The sequence below is a fragment of the Grammomys surdaster genome, unplaced genomic scaffold, assembly GCF_004785775.1.
Source record: "Grammomys surdaster isolate TR1022 unplaced genomic scaffold, NIH_TR_1.0 369, whole genome shotgun sequence".
Taxonomy (NCBI): Eukaryota; Metazoa; Chordata; class Mammalia; order Rodentia; family Muridae; genus Grammomys; species Grammomys surdaster.
The window spans coordinates 1,117,871-1,128,094 of NW_021604788.1; the positions used below are offsets into that span (position 1 = coordinate 1,117,871).

The 10,224-nt window shown below is 42.2% G+C and overlaps 1 pseudogene; it reads left to right on the forward strand.

Moving 5' to 3' along the window:
- Positions 1–954: 954 nt before the first annotated feature.
- Positions 955–8,895, forward strand: LOC114631928 (annotated as a pseudogene).
- Positions 8,896–10,224: the final 1,329 nt, after the last annotated feature.

The window sequence follows — 10,224 nt, forward strand, 5'->3', positions numbered from 1 at the left end:
AATTGAGGGAATCCTAGAAATAGAAGACTTAGGGAAGAGAACAGGAACAACATATGCAAGCATCATCAACAGAGTACTGGAGATGGAAGAGACAATCTCAGGTATATAAGATACAGTAGAATAAATTGATATATCAGTCAAAGAAAATGTTAAATCTGCAAAGTTCCTGACACAAAACCTTCAGGAAATCTGGGATACAATGAAAATACCTAACCAAAGAATAATAGGAATAGAAGGCAAAGAGTCCCAAATCCAAGACCCAGAAAATATTTTGATCAAAATCATCTAAAGAGAGAGTTGTAATTAAACATACAAGAAGCTTATACACACAAATTAGACTGGGCCAGAAAAGAATATCTTCCCATCACATGATAATCAAAACATAAAACCTACAAAACAGAGAAAGAATACTAAAATCTGCAAGGGAAAATGTCTGAGTAACACATAAAAACAGACCTATCAGAGTTATTCCTGATTTCTCAACAGAGACTCTAAAAGATACAAGGGCCTGGACTGGTATGTTGCAACCTCTAAAAACCAGATGCCAACTCAAACTATTATACCCAGCAAAAAAATCACCAGAGATGGAGAAAACAAGATACTTTAAGACAGATACAAATTCATACAATGTCTATCCACATATCCAGCTCAACAGAAAATACTAGAAAGAAAACTCCAACACAAGGAGGATAACTACATCCAAGAAAACACTGGAAACAAGAAATTCCATACCAGGAAAACCAAGGGAAGCTTGTGCGTGCACGAGCACACACACAAATACAACCAACATCAAAATAACAGGAGTAATCATTGATCATTAATATCTCTCAACATCAAGGAGCTCAATTCCCCAATTGAAAGGCACAGGCCATGTCACATGGCACAGTCCTGGTGTCATTGAGGAGGAGACTGAGTATTCTTCCTTGTAAATACTTTTATTTGTATATACTGTAAATGATGACATCAGTGGGCACTAACTGATCCCGGGTAAACTGGGAACAACTGTAAAACCAAAACCAGACACAGCACAAGCAGAGGTCACAAGCCACTGCAGAGCAAATTCGACTTGCACAGATGATCTTGAACCATAATGATGCTGACTTTGAGGAGAATGTGAAATCATTGATATCTCAGGCAAAAACCAGGGTGAGTGTGTGATTGATTTGCATGACTGCAATGGGGATGCCAATAGAGCCATCAATATTCTCCTGGAAGGAAATCCAAACACACATTTCTGGGAGATGATCAGGAACTAAAAAGGAGTCTTAGGACAGAAGGATGATGGACAAACTGAATCTAATGAAGAAGAAAAAGAAAGTTGAGACTGGGACAGAGACTATAGTGAGCAACATGGCGGGACACCAAGACAAGGAAGAGGTGCCAGCCATGGACGAGAGTTTTGGGCCAGGAAAATGGATTGGATAGCACTAAGAGTGGAGGGCCTTCTGGAAGAGGCACAGACAGAGGCAGAAGTGGCCAGAGGTAGTTCTAGTAGGTGAGAAAGGGTTTCTGCTCAAGGAATGGTAACCTTTAGCCCAGCTGATGATGCAGAGCCAGCCAACACTGATAATTATGGCAATAGCAGTGGCAGTACATGGAACAACACTGGCCACTTTAAACCAGATGATGGAGCAAGATTTGATTCCATTGGAGTTGAGGGGTCAAATTATCCTAGAATATTTGAGACTTCTGGTATATGGAGGACTGCCATAGAAGAGTGGAGAACTAGAGATTAGAATGAACATCTTTCTGAGACCAAGATCTTCACCAACTCTAATGTGTCTTTACTGCCTCTGCCTGTGGATAATATGACAATCACTACTGGTCAGAGAATTGATCTTGTTGTGGAAGACACTGTCTTCAAAGAAGAATGACTCAACTAATCTGGATCCATCTCAGGCTCCTTCCCTGGCCCAGGCTCCGGTGTTCAGTAATTTGAAGCAGAACACCATATCACAGCCTGCTTCAGAGAATACAATTTTTTTCATCATAGAATGGTGAATGTTCAGGAAAGGATTTGATAATGTTGGGGAAGCTAAAGGTGGCAGTACAACAGGTACCCAGGTCTTGAAGCAATTCAAGACTGTGCAGGCCCTTGCTCACCTGGCAACTCAACATTCTCAATCTGGAACTGTTGTTGTAAATATTTAAGCTCCTCCTCTCCTCCCCTCCTTACTCCTCCTCTTCCTCTTCCTCTCCTAACTCCTCCCACATTAGCTCCTCCTACATACCACCCTTTCTGTTAAAATAAAAAAACTTTCTCTCAAAATACAATAGAGCATAACCACACCAATTTGTATCAGTAAGGTATAAGATAGACCTAATACTCAGTTCATCATTTTGTTGACTAAACAGAACCTCTGTCATCTTTCCTAACTAAAAGACTTAGTTCTGAACCTGGCTTATGTCCTGTCTTTAGAACGAATGTCACCTGAAAACCACCCTCTCAAGTCTGTTCTCTCAAAGTAAATAGCCTGGGTTGGCTATGAGACTGTAAGTCTTCAACCCCATCAGAAATCCAGAATGACTGAATTAACTGAAGATATGGGAAGCACAAAGCACGGCTTCCAAAACTTAGCCAATTTATATAGACTGCTGAACACCTGGACAGTCCCTTACTTCAAAACATTGGAGTATCTGGTATTCAGCCTTCTGACACAGGATCATCTGACAGAACTAGTAATGCAGAATTTTAAAGGGCTGATTACTCTGTCTAGGCAGATATAATCAGTTACTACTCCGAAAGTGTGTCCTTTTCTGGACAGTATTTCGTCTGTAGATGAAAAGAGTCAATTCTTGCCTCTCACCACAACTGGTGTAACTCCAAAGATGCTCAGTTTCTTCTTAAAATCCAAGACAGGGAAGCTGTCAGGAGCAGACAGGTCTCTAATCAAAATGAACATTAGTACAGAAATGTTTGTAACATCAGTTCTGTGGACTTCTGACATTTTTGAAAACCAATTCTCTATGTAAAGCAATATGGAATGTTGTCTGATAACTCCTTTCTCCTATTTATAACTAAAATCTAGAAAACACCCTAACAGTAAACTCAGAGCCATGCAATTGCTATAGGCCCTTAACTCACAGGCTAACCATCTCAAATCAGTTTTTAAAAAGTTAAAAAAGGACTGGGCCTAAGCCTTGTATTCCTAAATGTGTTATAGAGGCACAATGCCTATGAGAGTAAAAATATTAGTCTCACTTTTATATCAGTAAGAAACTCATACCAATGAAAACCTTAAATTTGAAATCAAAGTAAATTTTGTAACATTTAAGAAATTATAACTTCAGCTTAATAACAGTTATACAGATTTCTGTCAGTAGGTTATGGCTATGCAATAAATCCTAGCTATTCCTCCCTGTTCCAACAAAACCACTACTTTTCCCTAGAAAGACAGCCCAATATTAACCACCTCAGTCCCCAAGCCCAGGGAATAGGGGCACTGCCTCTTCATTAACTTCTTCAAGCTGATTACAGGCATTGACATATTAGAAGAGGGGTGGAGGGAAGGGTAAATTGATAAGCCTCTGATGTCTGTGTCTTCAGCTGCATTCAGCTGAGATTCCAGGACATCAGAGGTTCGAGCAGGTCTGCTCAGCTTGCTTGATGAGTAGATACACCAAGGCTGTGTATTCTGCAATATAGAATTCTCAAAACAAATTTTAGTATCAAGATAATTTTTTGTTTGAATTCTGGAATCTAGTATTCTGGTGGCCTGCTTCTGTCATGTCTAATCCATATAATTCTGGGAGGTAGAAATATCTTAATAATCTCTTCTGAAAACACAGAGACAAAACAGCATTTCCTTGAGCCAGTAACCAGAAAAACCTCTATCTTGACCTCTTTCCCAGAGGAAAAATCTAACCACAAAACTGAAAATCACACCCATCTTGAAAATAAAATCAACTTAATAACTAAAATGCTGTGTGTGCCTATCCTTTAGGCCTTCCCTATTTTGCCAAGCAGGAAAAGAACCCAGAATTCCCATGGGGCCCATGTTAGACAGAACATATATATATTGCCAAGTCTCCTGTGAGGCAATATAACTTTATATCATCTGAATACACCTTATTTACACTATCTTTCTGTTTGGCTCTCTGCCAGAACAGTCTCTACTTATACACTTTACTATCTAGAGTCAGTGACAATTTTCCCTGTCTTAACTAAAGTACTGTATGAGCCTATTCTTAGGCTTTCCCTATTTTGCCAAGCAGGAAATGAACTCAGAATTCCCATAGGGCCCATGTTAGACAGACCCCAAGTCTCCTGTGAGGCAATATAACTTTATATCATCTGAATATATCTGATTTACACTATCTTTCTGTTTGCCCCTCTGCCTAGAACAGTTTTTTATTTATACCATCTATCTGACTCTGTACTCCAGAGCAACTTCCACTTGTACACTGTACTCTCTAAGTTCCAAATTGCTGGTGATAAGCCCCACATGATTCAGACAAACCTGTTTGTAAATCTTTCCTAAAAGCATATAATCCCTATATTTTAACTTTATACTTAAATCAGTAACTGTTCCACAATGGAGGCTTATTTGGCTCTCCTGGCTGAGAACAGCCTACAATTTCTCTCAGTGGAGGACCTGTCTGCCAGCAGTCTCTTCACAGTTCCTGCACTGGAGTCATGTGACTCCTATCAGTGCCAATCACTCACTCACTTTAAAAAAAAAGAAAAGAAAACAACAACAACAACAACAACAAAAAACCTTTTACTCTCAGGTGAATAGACTTAAATTTCTAGTGAATTCATGCCTGAAATTGGTGAGCCACTTTGTTGTTGTAAATACTTAAACTCGGCCTCTGGTTAAGATAACTATCTAAGCTGCAGTGGCTTTGACTAGCTTAGCTTCTCAGCCTAAGGCCACATGCGTGCGGCAGCTAGAACTGGCCTGCCAGAAACACCAGCCCTGCCACCCACAAGACACCAGTGTGAGAAATGGCTCTGCCAATCTTCCACACTGTCTCTGCAAGGCTGGCCATTGCCCAGACCATTCCACCATCCATACGGACCCAGTAAGAGAATGAGACTCTAATTCTTATATATAAATCAATGGCATTATAAATTTGGTAATGCTCAATAACAAGATACTCATACAATCAGAAGTGTAACTCAATACCCAAACTAGATATACCAACTACCTTTGGCTGCTACAGACACATGAACATCTGCCTCCATCTCCTCTCTCTCTCTCTCTCTCTCTCTCTCTCTCTCTCTCTCTCTCTCTCTCTCTCCTCTCCTAGCTTCTCCTCTTCCTTTTCCTCCTCTTTACTCCTCCTCTTCCTCTTCCTTTCCTAACTCCTCCCACATTAGCTCCTCCTATATGGAAGCACAACCACTTCCTCTTGGGATATGGGCTCAAGAACACAGTCACCATCACTGGTGGAGTATGATTTGAAGAGTGCAAATGACTCGACAGTGCATAGTCCTTTTGCAAAGCACCAGGCACTCACCCCATCTTCAACCATGATGGATGTATTCCTTCAGGAGAAGCCACTTGCAGTGGCTACCTTGACAGCTGCACCTCCTCCACCCTCTTCTCTGCCAAGCAAATCTGCCTAGGGCCCACAGATGTCTCCAAAGTCTTCAGAAAACCAATACTCCAGCCCTCAGATGGCTCAGCAGAAGCTGAAACATCAAAAAAAAAAAAAAGAAAACATCCTTGATATCTAAGATTCCTGCTCTGGTTGTGGAGATGCCTGGCTCAGCAGATATCTCAGGGCTAAATCTGCAGTTTGGGGCATTGAAGTTTGGGTCAGAGTCTGTCCTTTCTGATTATGAGTCCATGCCCACCACAAGTGCCTGTGCAAGCCAGGCTCCTAGTAGCCTGTATACCAGTGAGTTTTCATCTACAGTTTCATCTAATCAGAGTTAGGAGTCTGGTTATCAGAGTTGCCCGATTCAGTAGACAACGTATACCTCCCAAAATAATGCTGAAGGCCCTTTATATGAACAGAGATCCACATAGAAGTGGCAGTATCCAAGCTCCATCCCTTCATCACCCCAATAGGACCTGACTCAGGCTAAGAATGGTTTCAGTTCAGTGCAGGACATGTAGTTACAGACCACACAATCTGTTGAAGGTGCTAAGGCTCTGCAATTAAATCGGAATCATCTTCCATTTGTAGTATACCCTTTCTCAGTGAAACAGTACCTGCAGCTTCCTTACTGATGACAGCCAATCAGCACTCATCCTCATTAAGTTGCTTGAGCCATAGTGAGGAGATTCCAGATACCACCACCACACAACACAGCAGTGCATTATCTACACATCATAATATCCTTTTTTCATCAACATCTTCTGGGCCTACTTCGACATGCACTCTTTTGCATACAGGTGTGGAGAGTGAGGTGAATCTACATTCTTCCTCCAGTACTTTCTCTACCATATCCAGCACTGTCTCTGCACCTCCCCCAGTGATCAGTGTCTCCTCCAGTCTAAATAGTGACAGTAGTCTGGGCCTTATCCTGGGCAGCAACTCTACTGTCACAGTTTTAACTCAAAGCTCAGGAAAACTCCACTTCAGGAAAAGCTCCTCCCAACCTTTCTCCTGGAGTCCTGCCATTGTTCCCTAATCCATATATTATGGCTCCAGGGCTGTTACATGCATACCCACCACAAGTATATGGTTATGATGATTTACAGATGGTCCAGACAAGAGTTCCATTGGATCACTACAGTATCTTCTTTCCCATACCCACCACTCAACTTACTGGGAGGGATGGTAGCCTGGCCAGATGGTATGGCTCCAGGGCTGTTACATGCATACCCATCACAAGTACATGGTTATGATGATTTATAGATGCTCCAGACAAGATTTCCATTGGATTACTACAGTATCCCATTTCCCATGCCCACCACTCCACTTACTGAGAGGGATGGTAGCCTGGCCAGTAGCACTTACTCTGGTGACCTTACCAAGTTCAGCGATAGGGATGCTTCCTCCCTAGCCACAACTTTGGCCCAACCCCAGAAGAACCAGACACGGAGTCACCACACCACGCAGCAGACACTCCTAAGACACCGCCTCCTGGCTATAGTTACACCAGCCTGCCATACTACACAGGGGTCCCAGGCTTCCCCAGCACCTTCCAGTATGGGTCTGCTGTGTTTCCTATGGCTCCTACCTCTTTCAAGCAGCATAGTGTGAATGTCAGTGTGAATGCTTCAACCACCCCTTTCCACCAGCCAATTGAATATGGGTCTCCTGGATACAACACTGGTGTTTCAGCCACCTCCAGTAACACAGGCGTGCCAAATATCTCAGGTTATGTGTACTCCAAAACTCAGCAGTCCTTTGAGAAACAAGGGTTTAATTCTGGTACTTCTGTTGCCTCCTTCAATTTGGCTTCAGCCCTAGGAAGTGAAGGGCCCATCAATCCAGTCACAGCTGCTACCTATCCACCTGCTCCCTTTATACGTATTCTGACCCCACATCAACAGCCACATACTCAGATCCTTCACCATCACCTGCAGCAGGATGGCCAGGTTACAGTACGTCTCCTTTTTCTTTCCCTTCCTCTTCCTTCCTATTCCTTAAAACTACCTCCGTTTTCCTTTTCTTAACCTTCCTTACCACCACCTTCACCCAGCTCTCACCAGTGCCAGCCAGGGGCGTACAGTGCATACAGACATGTGCACATAACATGAGCTGTTAGCAAAGGAAACATGAAAGAATGGGCCAGATTGAAACCCTTTTGTCCAATTCCTTTGGTACCTTTCTCTTTCACCTCCCATGGAACAGTTATCTCCATCTTGTCAGACTTGGATCACATCTTCCCTCTAACCTCTCCCAGCCTTCTCCCTTCCCTGACCTTATAGCTTTCCCTTCTAACAGTGGAGTTCTGTTGTCAAAAGTTTGTCCCTTTATTTTTCATATATCCTAATTTTGTCTCAGTCACCATAGTTGCAGATGATTCTCTGTTGCCAGCTCCAGCAGGAGGAGCAGGTAATGAAACTGAATGATAATATGCTTGAACCAACCATTTTAGTACCCATTTCACCTCCACAGCCTCAGATAACTTGAATATCTTACCCAATCACAAATTGGGATACACAAACAGAAACGCTATGGTAAGCTCTCTTGCCTCCCCATCCTCTCTCTTCCTTCCCCCATCAACACCCTTTTTATCTTTCTACCCTCCCCAACTCTGAAAAGCACTTGGTTACTAGAATGGAAAAGATTCTTGGGGCAGCATCTGGAGGCTGATGCTTCAGGTCTTTGTGGCTTTGAATTTGTTTCACATTAATTAATGTATGGTGGTGGATCTGAAGGGTGGTAAAAGAAACCTCTTAAGATCCCCAACATTGGTGGGTAGGTAACTAAATTTTTTTTTTTTTGCTCTCAAAGATAGCTTTATATGCTTTGGCATTCACAGAGATGAGTGAGAATGTAATCACCTTGTGATCACTCACTTTGAAAAGGTCAGAATTCTCATAATTGTTTTTTTGTTTTTGTTTTTGTTTTTGTTTTTAGACCAGGGCAGTGGGTAGTAGGGAAGACAACTGAACAAGAATAGAACCAACTCACTATCTTATCTCCAAAGTTTTTTTTTCCAATTTTCATTTTCCTCTACTTTAAGGTTAAAATTGCGTCATCTTGTAAAAGAGGCTATGTAGACCAAATTTTCTGTTCTTGAAAAGCTTCATAGTAGGTTCTAAGTAAAAGAAATTAGAGAGCACGAGGATTTGTACATTTCCACTTGAAGATGTTACAGATCAGTCCCACTACTTAGACACCTTTTTCCACCCCTATAACCCTCCCATTCCCCTGCAGATGGGCAGTGGACAATGTAGCCAGACCAGCTCCATCCCGAAGAAGCCCCATACCAACAAGTTTGCCTACAACAGCTACAACTGGGGGGGGGGGCAATTGAGGGCTTGACCATCTTCTCCTGTCCCATCTTTTTTTTTTTTAATTTTTTTTTATTGGATGTTTTATTTACATTTCATATGTTGTCCCCTTACCCCATCCCCCACCCACCCAGGAAGCCCCTATCCCCTCACCCCTCCTCCTTTTTCTCTGTGGATGTAACCTCTATCTACCCCCCCACTCCCACCTTCCCACCCTCAAATTCCCACCCCCTGGGGCGTCCAGCCTTCATGAGGTCAAGGTTCTCTTCTTCCACCTATGCCCAGCAGGGCCCTTCACTCATACTTATTCAGCTGAAGCCCTGGGTCCCTCCCTAAGTGCTCCCAGGCTGGTGGTTTAGATCCTGGGAGCTGTGGTTGGTTGGTATTGTTGCTCTCCTCATGGTGCCACAAATCCTTTCAGCTCCTTCAGTCTTCACTCTAACTCCTCCATTGAGAACCCCATTATCAGTTCAATGGCTAGTTGTGAGCATCTGCCTTTGAATATGTCAGACTCTTGAAGGCCTCTGAGGAGACATCCATATCAGGCTCTTATCAGTCTGTTAACTATGGAAAGAGCATCAAAGAGAAAAAAGAATGTGGAATGATTCCATTGCTCCACACCCCCAGTGACCCATCTCACACCTCAGGTTCATGCCTGTTCCAACTCTATACCATTCCACCTTGTTGTATGTATTATGTAATTTGTATTTTCTTCCCCTCCCCTCTTCTTCCTCCTTTCTCTTTGCATTCAAGGTTACGAAACTGCTGTAGGCTCTGCCTTTCCTTCACTTCCTCCTGTTCACCCTGGTGGTGTATGGGTGAGGTGGGAATGTGAAACCCCTCCCCCAAATATGTATATCAGCCCAACAATAACAAAAAAGAAAGACACAGGCCAACAGAATGGATGTGAATACAGATTCTGTCATTCTGCTGCATACAAGAAATAAACCTAAGCAATAAAGATAGATATTACCTCATAGTAAAGCCTCTCAGGGGACAGCTATATCAGGATCCTGTCAGCCAGAGCTTCTTGGCATCCACAATAGTGTACTTTAAAGAATTTGAAAGGACAATAGTCAACTTCATAAAGAAAACCAAAATATCTAGAATAGCCAAAACAATACTTGTACAATAAATGAACTTCTGGAGGTATAAACATCCTCAATTTTAAGTTGTACTACAGAACTACAGTAATAAAAACTATACGGTATTTGCATACATATAAACAGGTTAACTAATGGAATCTAATCAAATTCCCAGACATTCAAACACTTATGGTCACCTGATTTTTCATAAATAAGCCAGAAATTTGCAACAAAAAAGGGAAAGAAGCTTCAATAAATGGCCTTGGTCTAATTGG